This window comes from Myotis lucifugus, unplaced genomic scaffold (assembly GCF_000147115.1).
Source record: "Myotis lucifugus unplaced genomic scaffold, Myoluc2.0 scaffold_881, whole genome shotgun sequence".
Classification (NCBI taxonomy): domain Eukaryota; kingdom Metazoa; phylum Chordata; class Mammalia; order Chiroptera; family Vespertilionidae; genus Myotis; species Myotis lucifugus.
This window is the reverse complement of record NW_005871929.1, coordinates 72214-88948: the sequence shown is the minus strand read 5'-3', so window position 1 is coordinate 88948 and position 16735 is coordinate 72214.

Here is a 16735-nt window from a genome sequence, read left to right as displayed (position 1 = left end):
TTCTTTCTCTGTCAAAACTTACATTCCAGTGGGGAAGAAACAGACAATAAACATAAAAGTAAATAAGAAAATATTACTAGATAAGTGATCAGATACAAAGTTAACGGATATGGTAGAGACTGACTAGAGAGCTACTCTACAAGCATGAACTGGGAAGGCTGCTGTTAGAAAACATCAATAAGCAGAGACCTGTGTGGTGAGGAGGAGACAGCCAAGTGAAGACGGAGAAGAGGGGAGCAGGGTGGGGAAAGCCATTCCAGATAGAGAGATGAGGTAATATTACCAGGTGTACCGGATTTTGTAATCAAAGGAAACACGATAATTTCAAGAGAAACATCAAAAGTGCTTTATTCAAAGTAATGTCCATCGCTAGCTACACATTTCCCCATCTTTCAGGTAATTTGTTGATACTGTCCCAATAGAACTTTTCTTGTTTTGAGGCAAACCATTCAGACTCAATTTTCCACTTCTTTGTACGTTTTGAAGTGCTGCTCAGAAAGTGCGTGTTTCATCGATTGGAACAAGTTGTAATCTGAAGGAGCAAGGTTTGGTGAATAGGGCGGGTGTGTTAATACTTCCCAGGCAAGATCTTTTAACGTGTCTTTAACTGGTTTTGAAGTGTGTGGTGGTGCGTTATTATGAAGCAAAATTACTTTGCCGTGTCTTCTGGCCCATTCTGGTCATTTTATGATCAAAGCGTGGTTCAAATTGACCTGGATGTTCTTTGTCTTTCACATCGAAATCATCACTTTTAAAGCGTTTAAACCAGTGTTCACAAGTATCTTGAGATGGAGCATGTTCACCATAAGCTTCCCGAAGTATACGATAACTTCCAGCAGCACTTTTCTTCAAAATAAAGTAATGAATTAAAACTTCCCGCAAATGCTTTTTTTGGCACGAAATTTGACATTTTTAAGTGTAAAAATATCTATGATATTAACACCTTCAGAAAATTTGACATATGAAGTTTTGAAGCTTGCTGTCAATACAACAAAATAGCATACATATCAAATCACATATATATCAACATATGTGTAACTCCATCTATTGAAAAAAGTTGCTTTATTAACTGGTACACCTGGTACATCGCAATCAGCATGACTTGTTTGAGGAACAGAAAACTAGGACTAAGCTGGACCCTAGTGAGAGAGGGAAGCTGGTGTGAGAAGTCAAAACAATGAGAAAGGTCTGGATCTTATAAGGTCTCATGTATCTTGGGTTTTAGTCCTAATGTGATGGGAAGCCATTGGAGGTTTACAATCAAGAGAGTAACATGTGATTTATGTACTAAAAAGATTTGTGGCTGTCGTGTGAACAGATGAAAGGAGATGCTATAAACTAGAAGCAGAAAATCCAGTTGGGACACTACTACAGAGGGCCAGGTGAGAGAGGGCGGCAGCTTGGAATAACAAGGTATCAGGTAAAGAGAAGGACTTCGATTTGGAAAACATTCTGGAGGAGACCCTAGAGAATGTGCTGTGGGTTGGACATAAATTTACCAAGACGGGGGATATGGAGGTAAGACCTAGTTGTGGCCAGGAAGTCAAGTGTTTGCTTTTGGAAAGGTTAAGTTGAGGATGACCACCAGACGTCTAAGTAATGATCTAGAGTAGGCAGTTGCTCAGGGGTGAAGTCAGGCTGGAGATATACATTTGAGAGTTTGGGACATTGAGATGGCGTTTTAAAGCTATGAGATTAAATGAATTTACTTATGAAGGGAATCTAAAAGAGAAGAGTTTCATGACCAGCCATAACATTAGGGGTCCAACCTTTAGTAGTATCTTTTTTTAAAAAGATATTTTTATTGATTTCAGAGAGGAAGGGAGAGGAAAAGAGAGAAACATCAATGATGAGAGAGAATCATTGATTGGCTGCCTCCTGCACGCTCCCTACTGGGGATCAAGCCCGCAACCCGGACATGTGCCCTTGACTGGAATCGAACCCCAGGACCCTTCAGTCCGCAGGCCAAAGCTCCATCCACTGAGCCAAACCAGCTAGGGCACCTTTAGTAGTATCTTGCTTAAATAATATAACTTGTCTCAGTTGTACTATGGCAATGAGAGGAATTGTAAAATCCATGTTTTGTCCCCCTAAGGCCAGTCTGCTGATTGTGTCTGCAGCAGACATTACTGTGAGAGACACCCAGAGTTAATGTCAGGGTCTGGAGCAAGGTCCCTTCCAAGTAGAAAGTCTCCCTCCATTGCCAACTTTACAAGGTATGGATTTAAATTTGTTAAACTAGTCAGCAGATTTTCCATGCACATCCTGATTTTGCAAATAGAACAAGAACAGTTTTAGAGCTCAGTGTCTTATGGAACTCATGCTTGAATTAAGTTGACCCAAATCTAGCATTTTGCACCAGAGTCAGAATCTTTCTTCAACTCTCTGGAGTATTTGATCCAATTGACCATTTTCTCCCCTTGAGGTCTCTGTCTTGGCTCCTACAACCAATAGCTTTTTCTAGTTCTTCTACCTCCCTGACCCAACTCTGAGTCGGCCTTGCTAACTCTTCTTTCCACATTGTTTGCTCATTCTCTGGATTCTACCTGAGTAACATCGTCTATTTCCCCAGATCCCCAATTACCGCCTGTATCATTATGATGCCTGAATCTCTACGTGAAGCCCACCAGAAAACACACAGTTTCAAGAAGTCTAGTTTTGACTCTGCCCCTAACTAGCTCTTAAAACTTGGCCAATTTACAAACTCTCTGGGCCCCGTTTTCTCCATTTGTACAATAAGAGAATCAGACACTAGAGCAGCGGTTCTCAACCTGTGGGTCGCGACCCCTTTGGCGGTCAAACGACCCTTTCACAGGGGTCGCCTAAGACCATCCTGCATATCAGATATTTACATGACGATTCATAACAGTAGCAACATTACAGTTATGAAGTAGCAACGAAAATAATTTTATGGTTGGGTCACAACATGAGGAACTGTATTTAAAGGGCCAGAAGGTTGAGAACCACTGCACTAGAGGGTTCTGAAGTTCCTTCCAGTGTTCACATTCTCATTCTAGACCTGATGCTACTTCTAATAATCTTAATAGTGATAATGACACGTATTGCATACTCAGTGCCAGCCATCGAGCCAAGTACTATGCATCCATTAACATATTTAAGTCTCCTAACAAATCCCATGAGGTAGGAGCTATTATTATCCTTATTTATTTTATAGATGAGGAAATCAAGATCCAGATTATGTAATTTCCTGCTATTTTATAGCCAAAAGTGGCAGAGCCAGGATTCAAACCCAGACAGTTTTCCTCTGAGTCAGCATCCCTAGTCCCTGCTCTGTTCTTACTATTTCCCTTTGGAGACCTTGATCCCTGTGCTGCTTTCTCACCTTAGCCCCATGTCACTCTGCCTCCTCTGGATTTACTCCTGTTACCTCCTCCCTTGAATCTTCAACCTCTTTCTCTCTTCACCTCTAAGTACTATGCCCTATACCTCCCCCCCAAAAAAAACAAACAAAAAGGACCTTGCTTTGAACCTCCCCTTTCATTCACCACCGTAGCTCAGCCTCATCATTCCTGTACCCTCACCTCCGCCCAGAGGTCTAGCCTGACTTGAAAAAAATCAGCTTCCTACCTCCAGGCACTTCTATTTGGGGAAAGTTAACTTTGGGATGGCCATTAGACATTTAAGTAGAAATGGCAAGTGGACAATTGGATATACATTCTGGAGTTTAACTTTCATAGTACCTAACACTCCACTATGCAGCTATAAAAAGGAAGGATCTCTTACCCTTTGAGACAGCATAGAGGGACCTGGAGAGTATTATGCTAAGCGAAATGAGCCAGTGAGAGAAAGACAAGTATCACATGATCTCACTCATATGTGGAATCTAATGAACAAAATAAACTGGTGAACAAAATAGATCCAGAGACATAGAAGCATGGAACAGACTGATAAATCTCAGAGGGAAGGTAGGGTGGGTGGGGAGAGATTAATCAAAGAATTTATATGCATATATGCATAACCCATAGACACAGACAACAGTGTGGTGAAGGCCTGGAGGAGTGGGGGCGGGGGTGTGGGGGGTACAGGTGTGAGGTGGAGGGGGTCAATGGGGGAAAAAGAGGGACATCTGTAATACTTTCAACAATAAAGATAAGTGTTAAAAATAATAAAAATAAATTTAACTCTGTATTTGTTTATTTTTGTGTGACCCCTCAACCAGAATACAGACTCCATGAGGGCCTGGGGTGTGTTCTGTTCACCACCAGCAAAGAATTAGCTGTGGAGAGGGTTGCTGTAATGCATTGTTTCAACCTGGGTGGCTTAAAATAACGGGCATTTCTTCTCTCACAGTTCAGGAGGCCAGACATTAGACATCAAGGTGCTGGTAGGACTAGACTACCTCGGGAGACTCTAGGAGAGAATCCTTCTTTTCTTCTTCCAGCTCCTGATAACTATCCGCATGCTTTGGCTTCCTTGGCTTGTGGCCACACTACTCCCATCTGGCTCTGTCTTCACATGGTCCTCTCTTCTTTTCTGTGGTTCTCCTCTTCTGTCTCTTACAAGGCCATTGGTCATTGAGTGTAGGGCCCACTCAGATCATCCAGGGTGATCTGATCATAAGATCCTTAATTTAATGACATCTGCAAATGGTTACCTTTTTACAGTTATTTACTTTATAGTAACATACACAGGTTCCAGGAATTTAGACATGGGCATATCATTGGGGTTGCTGGGGGTGGGGGGAAGAAAGGGGAACACCATTCAACCCACTACACAAGGGAACAGGAGGAAGTTCAGGAATGTCTTTCTCCAACCTTTATTCTGGCTAATTCAAATTTCCTTCATGATTCAGCTCAGTAGTTGCCCAATCAAGGGAATTACACCCCAGTACCATTATATACCCCTCCAATAATAATAATAATAATAATAATAATTGCATATTCAACAGTTTTAGGACTTTATGTGTATGAACTCACTTAATTCTTGCTACAACCATATGAGATGGTCTCTATTACTATCCTTATTTTACTGAATGCTAATCGTCTATTTTGTTGTCTCTTTTCCCCAATAGACCTTTTCTGGGGCAGCAATAAAGACTTAGTCATCTCTCTGTCCCCAAGACATACCACGGCGCATCCAGGCTTTCTATAAAGGCTGGTGTGTTGAATAAATGACTGAACAAGATGTGTTGATATTAGACTGGGGAGACTTTTGGGTATAAAATTAAGACATTTGGACTTCATCTTTTAAATCATGTGACCAAAAGCATTTTAAAGTCAAGAAGTAACAGGATGGACCCCTCTTTCAAACATATCTCCTCCTTGGGAGACATTTCATCAAATATTTATCAAATAATTATCACCTCCAAATATGCAGCTCCATGCAGGCCTTCTCCTGAGCTCTAGAGTCACATTGCCAGCTTCTTGCTGAGTCTCTGTAGGCCCTAATCAGCATGTCCAGACCAGCCCTCATTATCCTTCCCTCCCCACAAAGTCACTCTTTCTGTATTGTCTAGCTCACAGGCATCCAAACTAGACAACTTGAATTAATTCTGGATATTTCCCTCACCCCCAGGCCAATTAGTCATAAAGTCCTGTCAACCTGAACTTTGTCTAATGTCCATTTCATTGGCCACTGGCATTTCAGGCTCTTGTACCTTTCACTTGGACTATTGCATCAGCCTGCTAATCAATCTCCCTGCCTCTAGTCTGCCCTCTCCAACTCCAGTCCGTCCTCCACTCTGATGCTCATCTTATAGGCCTAAAAACTGAATCTGGTCATGTCACCATCTTATTAAAACAACCACCAAAACTCCAAAACAACTCTGAATGGATTCTTTGTTGCTTACAAGATCAAGATCTTTAAAATCTACCCTTCCTCCCTATTCATTCACTCAACTCAACACATATGTATTGAATGCCTCCTATGTATTGGGTGCTATGCTCATTGCATTCATACATGGGTAAGGAAGCTGCCCCACACATACACAGATGGACTAGCTCATGTCACAGGCAGGAAGGGAAGTACCCTAAGGGAAGATACTGTAATGGGAAGGGGTCCATAGTATCATTCTCATCTGTTTTATTTTTTCAATATTTACTGTAACTTTATTGTCCTTTTACCCCTGTGGAATGGGTAATACAGATTATATTATCTAGTTTTAAATTAATCTTTACCAAGAAGGCAAATGATTTAAAGTAATTCTCACAAAGAAACTATGAATTAAAGGTAACACTAAGCTTTAAGCCTACGGGACTAAGTCTCCACCAAAAATGAGCCTTCAGCAATTAGACTTGTAGCAGTACCATTTAACCACACCTCACAAAAACTGGCTCCCAAATTTAAAATTATGGGAAAAATGCTTGAAATAGAAATGTACACTCTTCATCTTTAATGATGAGCTTCTCCTTAAGTGTATAGTGAGGCTTAAGGTACTAGCTGATAATAATGTAAAAAGGCATCATGATTAGCAATATCTTTGTGTTTGTATGTGTGCAACATAAAAGTAAGTCTGTGTAATTTCTGTGTTTAGAGAGATGGCTCATTCCTAAGTAGAGTATCATGCTTTCCCCCCCCTCTCACAACCTTTCCTAATATCTCTGTTCTGGAAAAAAATAAAAATAAAGCACCCCAACAGGAATCAATAAATTGCCGAGTTTCATATTATTAGACATTATAAAGTTAGAAAACAAAATTAATAAGCTTTCTGTTTTCACTTTTTTAAACTCAATTTTACCATGTTCATGATTAGCAGTACCTTTAGAATTGCTTATTTTTTCCTTATAATTTCGACTTATGTTTGTTTTCACAGTATACACTAGTATAGTAATCCATGCATATAATTTTAAATAAATGTCACTCCCTAAGCCTCTTCCATTTTTTTCTACAGCTTTGTGTTTTTGTTACTCTTTTTCTCAGCCTGATTTCTCTTTTCTCCATTTGGCAGAATCCCAGTGATTGTTCAAGCCTTCGCCAACAAATAACCACTTCTGTTCTCTTCCTGTAGAACATGGCTTATTACGGTACATCTCACCTTGGGTTGCACTTGCCTTGGCCATGTCTCCCCGAGTGGACTGGCTGTGAATTTCCAGAAGGTGAGTATCATTTTTAGTCATCATTGTGTCCCTAATGCCATGCAGGTGCAAGATGAATTTAATCATCTCACAACACTTTATGTCCTAAATTTCAAACCAATCTGAGACATACAGAAACACATGAGACAATGCAAGATACAAAGGAACAAGAAACAGAGGGCTACAGCAGAAAGGCCGGGGAGGGGGTAAGAGATCAACCAAAGGACTTGTATGCATGCATATAAGCATAACCAATGGACACAAGACACTGGGGGGTAGGGGAGCCGGGAGAAGGTCAAGGGGGAATAAAAGAGACATATGTCCCACTCTTTGTAATATTTTAAGCAATAAAACAAAATTTTTTAAAAAAGAAAAGAAACAGAGGGCTATGGATGTAGAACAAGAGGCTTCATTCCACATACAGCATTTTATACGAATGCTTCTCAAGGTATGGCCTGAATTTGACAAAAGCACATCTTCCTTCCTTACATGGGACGGAAGTGTAATTCACAGATTTTCAGTTTTGCATGCAGCCAGGGGACACTTAGTCATCTCCCACATGCGTTATTACCATTTAATATTTATAAACTGCAGTTGGCACACATCTAGAAGTGCTAAGGATTCTAATTTAGCACGCGGCTGAGAAGCCTGGCAGCCACAAAAACGCTTGGCAAGTGCACATATGCAGAGTTGGGTTTCTCCCAAATTTCAAAGGGCCAATTTCTTATTATGTGTCATCACTAGTATATTGAGGTATCTGAGGTTCTGATGACAAGTCTTTTCACTTATTAATAGTGCATTACTGTTAGTTTGGTTTTTGTCATTATCGGCTTGTTCTGGGTTCATTCATTTGTTGGTGTCTCACAGGATAGCTTTAGGCATGGGCTCTGGAGACACAGCGTCTTCCGTGTGAAATCGGTATGAACTTGGGCAAGGTATTTAATTATTCTGAGCCTCGGTTTTTCCATTTCAAAATGGGAAGTGTGTGGCAGAAGTGCTTATCTCATTGGTGTGATGTGGGCAATCATTGAGTTAATGCGTGCAGTGTTTTCACAGATGGTACTTAGGGAAGGTGCTGGCACATAGTACATGGTGATAGTAGGACTTGGTTCAGCTAAGAGTGACAGAAAACCAAAACTGCAGTCTAATTAAGACAGAAATTTATTTCTTCACACATAATCATGGGCAGCCCAGAGTAGCTATGGCACTCTACAGCAAGCATGTCAAACTCAAAGGCTAACACGGGCCAAATAAACAAGGTTTAAGTTTATGTGAGCCACAAAAAAACTAAAAGCTTCCATTTTCATAGAAACGTAGGTTTATTTCGAAGAGTATAGTATATAAAAAAAAGAACAAGAGCCATGATAAAATGAAGGTTTTCTTCCTGATACTTGGCATCTCTTCTCTGCTACTATCTTTCCTACTTTGGGGGAAATCTTGTTCGCAGTGATTACTTTCAAAACTGACCCAAAGTGAAAGCCAGTAATTCTGGATCTGACAGGAGACTTATTTCCTTCCATAATTGTAAGTATCTGCTCACACCGTTATATTGGCTGGGCCGCAAAAACATTTGTTGTGGGCCGCGAGTTTGACATGCTTGCTCTACATATTCCACCTTGTTCCATGATTTCTCAAAATGGGATTGACCTTTTATAGGTCTAGATGGCTGTTCCAGCACCAGCCGTCAACATCTGCATTCCAGCTAGCAGGAAGGAAGAATGACAAAGAGGAGAGCACAAACTCGCTCCAAGGACACTTCTCAGAAGTTATATACAGCACTTCTGCGTACAGTCCATTGACCAGAACTCGATCACATGGCCACATCTAGCTGCAAAGGCAGGCTGGGAAAAAATATTTATATTGAATAGGTATGCCCCCAACTATGAGAAGGGGGGTTCATTATCACAGGACTGGGTTTATCAGCTGGAACAGTATTGGCCTTTTGGGCAGGACACATCTTTATTGAATGAGACTGTCTGTACATTTCAGGACATTTACACCCCCAGGCCCCAGACACACCTACAGGCCAGTAGTATACAATGCCAGTCATTGTATCAACCCAATGCTCCCACACACTGAGGAGGTAGCACTAGCCTTGAATTTTAGGCTCCTGTGGCAGGCATTTTGTCTGCCTAGGGCAGTAGTATATAACTGTCCAGGGAAATACTCCTCATAGCCTTGCGTTGGATAGCCATCTTCTCATGTAATCCTTTCTCTAATAACAAAGATAAGAAAATAGGTCAGTCTCTAACTCAGGCCAGGCCAAATAAAGTCTTTTCCCAGGTTGTTGTTTTTTTTTTTTTAGAATTTTTTTTTTTAAATATATTTCACCGATTTTTCACAGAGAGGAAAGGAGAGAGATAGAGAGCCAGAAACATCGATCAGCTGCCTCCTGCACACCTCCCACTGGGGATGTGCCCGCAACCCACGTACATGCCCTTGACCGGAATCGAACCTGGGACCCCTCAGTCCGCAGGGCGACGCTCTATCCACTGAGCCAAACCGGTTTCGGCACAGGTTTTTAAAAAATTGGACCTAGGGGAAGAATTTTAATTTCTTCACCAGGAAAGACATAAGACCTAGTACTCTTCATACGCTGCTGATGAGAATGTGAAATGGTTCTGCATTTGGAAAACAGTTTAGCAACTCCTCAGGTTAAATATAGATAGACCAAATGGCAAAGCAATTCTACTCCCACTCATATATCCAAGAGAAAGAAAACACGTGCACATAAAAACTCATACATGAATACTCATAGCAGGATTATTCATACTAGCCAAAAAGTGGAAACAGTCCAAATGTCCACAAACTGATAAATGGATGAGTAAAATGTGGTAAATCTCTATAATGGAACACTATTTGGCAATAAAAGGGAATAGCTCAGTGGTTGAGTTCAACCTTTGAACCAGGTCAGCACAGTTCGATTCCTGGTCAGGGCACATGCCCAGGTTGGGGGCTCCATCCCCAGTAGGGGGCATGCAGGAGGCAACCAATCAATGATTCTCATCATTGATGTTTCTATACCTCTCTCCCTCTCTGGAAAAAAAAATTAAAAACATTTTTTTAAAAATTTAAAAGTATAGTGCTTTCTTAATTTTATGAGTCATTCTAGCGAATTAATCTAAAAAGAGTCAGAGGAACTGCCAAATTTATAGTCAAGCTGGTCCATCAGAAGTGCATATGGCCCCCTGGACTTGTGGCTGGGGTCTGAAATGGGGGCAGTCTTTTGGGACTGAGCTGTTAACCTGTGTGGTCTGCATGGTGTCAGATTTGAATGGAATTGTTAAACACCCATTTGGTGTTGGAGAGTTGTTAGAGTGCACGGGGGAGGTAGCACTTGCTAAGTGGGCCATTATCTAGAAGTCTGAGAACACTACAGCACAGGAAAGTACTTAGTACAAAAGCACCCGATCTTGAATATAGAAAGAAGGCAGCAACAGTGCTACTTGGAGGCACTTCTTAAAGTGAGAGATAAAGTATTGACATTTTAAGAGTTGAACTGTACTTTATACTCTGAATGTTTACTAAAGGTGCTTTTCAAAAGACACTTTCTCTTCTTTTTGACCTTTTCAAAGATGATGAGTCCTGTTTACCCAAAATTATCAGGGGTGGATATGCCTGGAGATGAAAGAGTAAAGTGAGAGGCTCTCTGTTAGCCATGCGATTACACATGTTTCCATTAGGAGAACATCTCCTGGGATGTTGAAACAAAATAGCTGCTGCTATCTACTATATATGAATGGTGGTGTGAATGGAACACATGATACTTCTTTCAGTACATGGTTTTATTACATTGATTCTTCTGGCAAAGTGGATTGTTTCCACACTTGCTCTGCACCCTCCTCTCCTCTTACTCTCCTCCTTTTGTACCCTCCACTCCCAGGTAGGAAGAAGGACCTTCTTGGAAATTTATGTTTATGATGGCAGAAATACTCGGGACTTTACAGGGACAAGACACAGTGCATTAGAAAAAAATTACATCACTCCAAAAAGATGGGAATAAAGGATGGTATATGCTGTTCTGTATGGTGGTGAGTACGGAAAATAAGGACCATAGTTTCAGATCTGGACAAGGACAAAGCTTCAGAGCAATTCATGTGGCAGAATATAAAATAAATATTCGTAAAATGAACATACAGAAGGAGAGAATTTTTTAATCAACTGCAAAAATAATGAAGAAAATAACTGGTCAATGTGTATGGATATAGAATCTTCCTTATGAAGAAAGGATGATATTATCATATCATTATCACATCTGTGGCTGCTCTTATTAAATTAGAATCCCCACATTAACTCACAAGTTAAATTTTTAATAAAAGATTTGTTTCCCCCACTAAACACAAGCAGTGGTTTTACTGTTATTTCAAATGAGAATATTTACTGTACTTCATTGAATTAGTTCATCAAATAGTGACAAAAATGGTATAATGACTTTTTTTCTCATTTTAAAAGATTGCAGTTACAGTCTTATAATGTGTCTTTACAGATTGCCTTTTGTGCTAGGAAAAAAGCACCTTGTGTTAGTTTCCTAATATTTTAAAACTACAGGAATCTCTATTAATAGCACCCCGAGGAAATGGTGAACATGAATAAGGTTATGCAGACAATCTTTAGTTTGCTAATTGAATAACACTTTAGTTCATCCCAAGTGGTTCCTAGAGACTATAACAAGTAGCTCATTTATTTTTAATTGCTAATTTAATTTCACTTTTATTTAGGAAATGACTTCATAGGGAAAAGTGTTAGGCAGCATGAAGAGAAATAATCAAATATGTAATAATCTTTAACATTCCATCAGGCACAGCTCATGATACTATTTAGAAGAAATGAAGCCATTCCATAATTTTGGCTTTCAAAACTAATGTATATTACATTTGTAATAAAAATAAATATGCATCTTTTTATTCCTAAATGAGTTAAATATATTTACCTACAGGGCTGTGCATTGTTGTGGAAGGAGTGCTGTATGTGGCGGTCGCGGTGTTGTTCTAGATCCTGTCTAAAACCATCCAGCACTGTGATCTCAGGCTTCCAAGTTAATGTCACATTCCTGATTCCTGATCCTTTTCTAGGAAACAGCCTCAAGAATCTCTGATGTCCCTGGCCAGTGTGGTTCAGTGGTTGAGCATCGACCTATGAACCAGGAGGTCACAGTTAGATCCCACTCAAGGAACATGCCCGGGTTGCAGGCTCAATCCCCAGTGTGGGGAGTGCAGGAGGCAGCCAGTCAAGGATTCTCTCTCATCATTGATGTTTCTGTCTCTTTCTCCCTGTCCCTTCCTCTCTGAAATGAATAAAAATATATTTTTTAAAAAAATAATCTCTGATGTACTTCCTAGCTCCACATTTCTGTGATTAATTCCATAATCTTTAGGTTGTGCCTACAACATTAACATGTTTTAGGAGCAGTAATGAATATAGGGCTGCAGTCACACTAAATGGATCCCCAGTCTGCCACTTACTTGCAATGTTACTGTGGACAGGTAAACTCTCTGAATTACAGTTTACTCAACTTTAAAACTGGCTTAATAATACCATAGTGGACACTGTTGATGCTCTGCCCCTCTGCCCAGCCCCTCCACCCAGCCCCTCAGCCACTGCGGCTGCAGGACACAGCTCCCCAAACTGTGTCAGCTGCTCACCTCTGAACCTGCATTGTCTCCTTCGCTGCCCCTGTTCTTTCTGAAAAATAACTCATGTATCAAGAGTTTAAAGTCATTCATACTCTTAGATCTAGTCATTTCACTTCCGGGAACATTTCTTAAGGAAATAATTAGAAATTTAGCCACATGTGTGCAAAGGTGTTTATGATGCTTTTTATAATAGGAGGAAGGAAGAATGAAAGCAAAGGAGGAAGAAAAGAAGAAAGGAAAAAAGGGAGGAAAGAAAAAGAATTGGAAACAACCTAATATTCAATAATCAGGGAACAGCTACATAAATTTTGATGTGCTCATATGATGGACTATTTTTCAGTCAGACAGATAATTTTATTTATCTATAACACGGTTGATATCTCATGCATAAAAATTTCTATAGCTCAAGAAAAAAAGTTAAACACTTTTTATGGAAATAATAGGCAAATGAGTAGCAAATTTAACAAAGAAAAAAAGGCTAGTAAAAATATTTTTTAAGATTCAATCACTAATGGTCATATAAATTTAAATGTAAAAATCTATAAGTTATCATTCTTTACTATGAAAATGGCAAGGATTTTAAAATATGTACCCAGTGTTTCCCAAAGGGCAGAGGGCTTTTCTGTAAAATAGCAACATGTATCAGAAACTTCAAAATGGGCAAAAATATCCATAGCCTGATTGAGATTTCCTGAAATCTTTCTGTAGGAACTTGTTTCTATTCCAAGTTAGCTACATTTTGAATGAAAGGTGAAAAGGAAATATGGTGCATATTGCTCTCTGAAAGAAGCCAATCTGAATAGGCTACATAATGTATGATTCCATTTCTGAGACTGTCTATAAAATCTATAAACAGATCAGTGGTTGTGAGGGGCTCAGGAAGGGTTGGATAGATACAATACAGAGGAGGTGTTGGGGTGGTGAAACCGTTCTATATGATACTGTATGGATCATATATGTAATGGATACATGACACTATGCATTTGTCAAAACCGTAACTTTACAGCATAAACAGTGAACCTTAGTGTATGCAAATTTAAAAAATAATGTAGGAGGTTGGGGAATCCCAGGATGGAATACAGAGTGTGATGAAAGACTCAAACTGTATTACAAATGTATGAAACAACCTCACTAAAGGAGTGGGAGGGGAAAGCTGCTGACCTGAGTAATTTTGGAAATGAGTGGACTCTGTAGATTAAAGGCAAAAGAAACTGTATATAACGTAGAACATATAAACACTGTGCTCTAATGATACAGTTGTTGCTAATGGGTATTTGTTAACATTCTGAAACTACCACAAATGTACACTAACATTGAACAATTAGGTAAATGGATGGTGGATGGTGAGAGCCAGGCTTCTCACTGTTGGAGCGAGAGGTTACAGATAAACAAGGAAGAAGGCTAGAATGATTTATGTAGTAATGGGCTTCAGTTGGAGTCATCAGAATGAACTCATGTTTATCTTACAACAGATACAAACGGCTACACATAGAAATATTTACAGATATGTGCATATAAACAGGGTAGTATACACATATCATCTCCATACTTGGACTCCTGAGATTGCCTGGAAGCAACCACACTCCAATGAGCAATGAGCAAACCTGGAGCCCAGGTTTTGGTTTCTAATACTATCTATATATATAAAAGGTTAATATGCTAAGTGTCCATCTGACCGGTAGCTATGACACGCACTGACCACCAGGAGCTGCCAAGCTGTACTGACTTGGCAGTGGCGGTTCTTGGGTGGCGCACCCCGAAACCAGAGAGGAGGGAGCCTGATTCCTCCCGGGGCCGCGCGATTCTACTTTCAGTCGTGGGTTATGTTGTTGCTGGGGCAATGTCAGTGCCTAATCTGGTTTACTGCACACTTGCATTTGCGTTCCACACCTTGCAAGACAGCAACTTTGCAGAGTGCCCTCTCTCACACTCCAGGACCTCTTGGGGGATGTCGGAGAGCCGGTTTCAGCCCGATCCCCACAGGCTAGGCTGAGGGACCCCACCTGCCAGAGGGACCCCGCTCACTCTGCAGACGAGCCACAGCACCACCCCAGGTGTGGCCGGCTGGGGAGGGACCACGGGAAGTTGGCTTCAGGGCATGTCCTGCCCATCTTGCCCAGTCCTGCCCCCGCAGGCCACCTTCTAATTAATTTCCTTCCAATGTGCACGAATCCGTGCACCGGGTCAATAGTTCACCAATAAAAGGAACCAGAGCCCTTCAGAAAAAAATGGCAGATTCAAGGGTTGGGGTAGGGAATATACAAGACATGCCTAGAGCATTTTGTAGTGCCCGAAAGTAAGGAAGTGCTCAAACAAACAAAACCAATGATAAGGGTGTGTTAAAGGGACACAGTAACCAACTGAAAGAGCTCCCAATGCTATTCATATTACATCATATCAAGGGTACTACACTATCAGCATGACTCATTATTGATGTTGACCTCAATCATCTGGTTGAGGTAACTGTTTATTAACTTTCCCCCACTGTATGATGTAATGAGAATTGCATTTTACCTCTTTGATCTTCCTACCACAGACTCATAACCTGAGTCTGATCATGAGGAAAATATCAGGCAAATCCAAATTGAAAGACATTCTACCAAATGCCTGACAAGTACCCCTCAAAAAAGTCAAGGTCATCAAAAGCAAGGGAAGTCTGAGAAACTGTCATAGCCAAGAGGAGCCCAAGGAGACATGACAAATAAATGGAATGGAATAACCTGTAAGGGATCTTGGAACAGGAAAAGAACAGTAGGAAAACAAAGGAAATTTGAATAAATTATGGATTTAAGCCAATAATAATGTATCAAGGTTGGCTCATTAGTAACAAATGTAACACACTAATATAAAATGTTAATACTAGGGAAAACTGGGAATGGATTACTTGAGAACTATATATACCATCTTCACAACTTTTCTGCAAATGTAAAAACATTTTTAAATAGAAACTTTATTAAAAAATGATAGTCAACAAAAATAACCTTGAAACTGGAAAAAAATAAAAAGGACCTGTGGCCTGTGATAAACAAATACAAACACAAATCTCTTTCAAGGAATTTGCTTCCCAGCCACCCGGAGTGCATTTAGCAAACAATCTCAACTATCAGCTCCTTCAGGCTCTGCCTCAACTGCAGAGAGATGTTCCTCCTAAGGTAGCCGCTTCCAGAAGCTGCCCATCTAGTGACTGAGCAGGATGGGTGTAAGGGCCCAGGCATCTCTGCCTGAAGACACACAACTCTGATGGACACTCTTTGCTCCAGAACTCCCCACCGGTGGGCTGAGGTTTTATTGGGTCTACATTATGATTCAGATTCTCCCTGTGCCCAATCCTGCTTCTTCCCACGTTTTCCCCAGGTTTTATCTCCAATAAACATCTTGCACACCAAACTCCATGTTATCATCTGCTCCCAGGTTACTGATCATGGGTTTCCTCTTTCAACAGAAGAGTTTTATCGTATTAAAGATAATTTCCCTCTGAGCCTTGCCTGAATCCCCAATTGATGTTTAAATATTGAAACATAGTTACTTAATGCCTTCTCTGTTATCATTTAAAGAAGTTTACAGCCTGTCTGGCGTGGCTCAGTGGTTGAGCATTGACCCAGGGACCAGGAGGTCACGGTTCAAGTTTCAATTCCTGGTCAGAGAACATGCCCGAGTTGTGGGCTCGACCCCAGGTGGGGGGCATGCAGGAGGCAGCCAATTGATGATTCTCTCTCATCATTGATGTTTCTATCTCTCTCTCCTTCTCCTTTTCTCTCTGAAATCCATATATATATATATATTTTTTTTTAAAGAAAGAAAATTCTGGGTACACAAGACACTAATATTTATTTCTTGAGGAGAGGGGTGGGAACTATACAGGTGGTGAATTGGTGGGAGACTTTATTCTATACCACTTTATATTATTTTATTTTTAACCATATAAATATATTACTTCTGAGACTGATTTCCCCCCAGTATCCATTTTTCATTTCTTCCTTTCACAAATAGCATCCGTGCCCCGCCCCCACATTCAGTGGTGCATATTAGTGCCATATAAGAGATTACATATCCTAGCCTCCCCTGCAG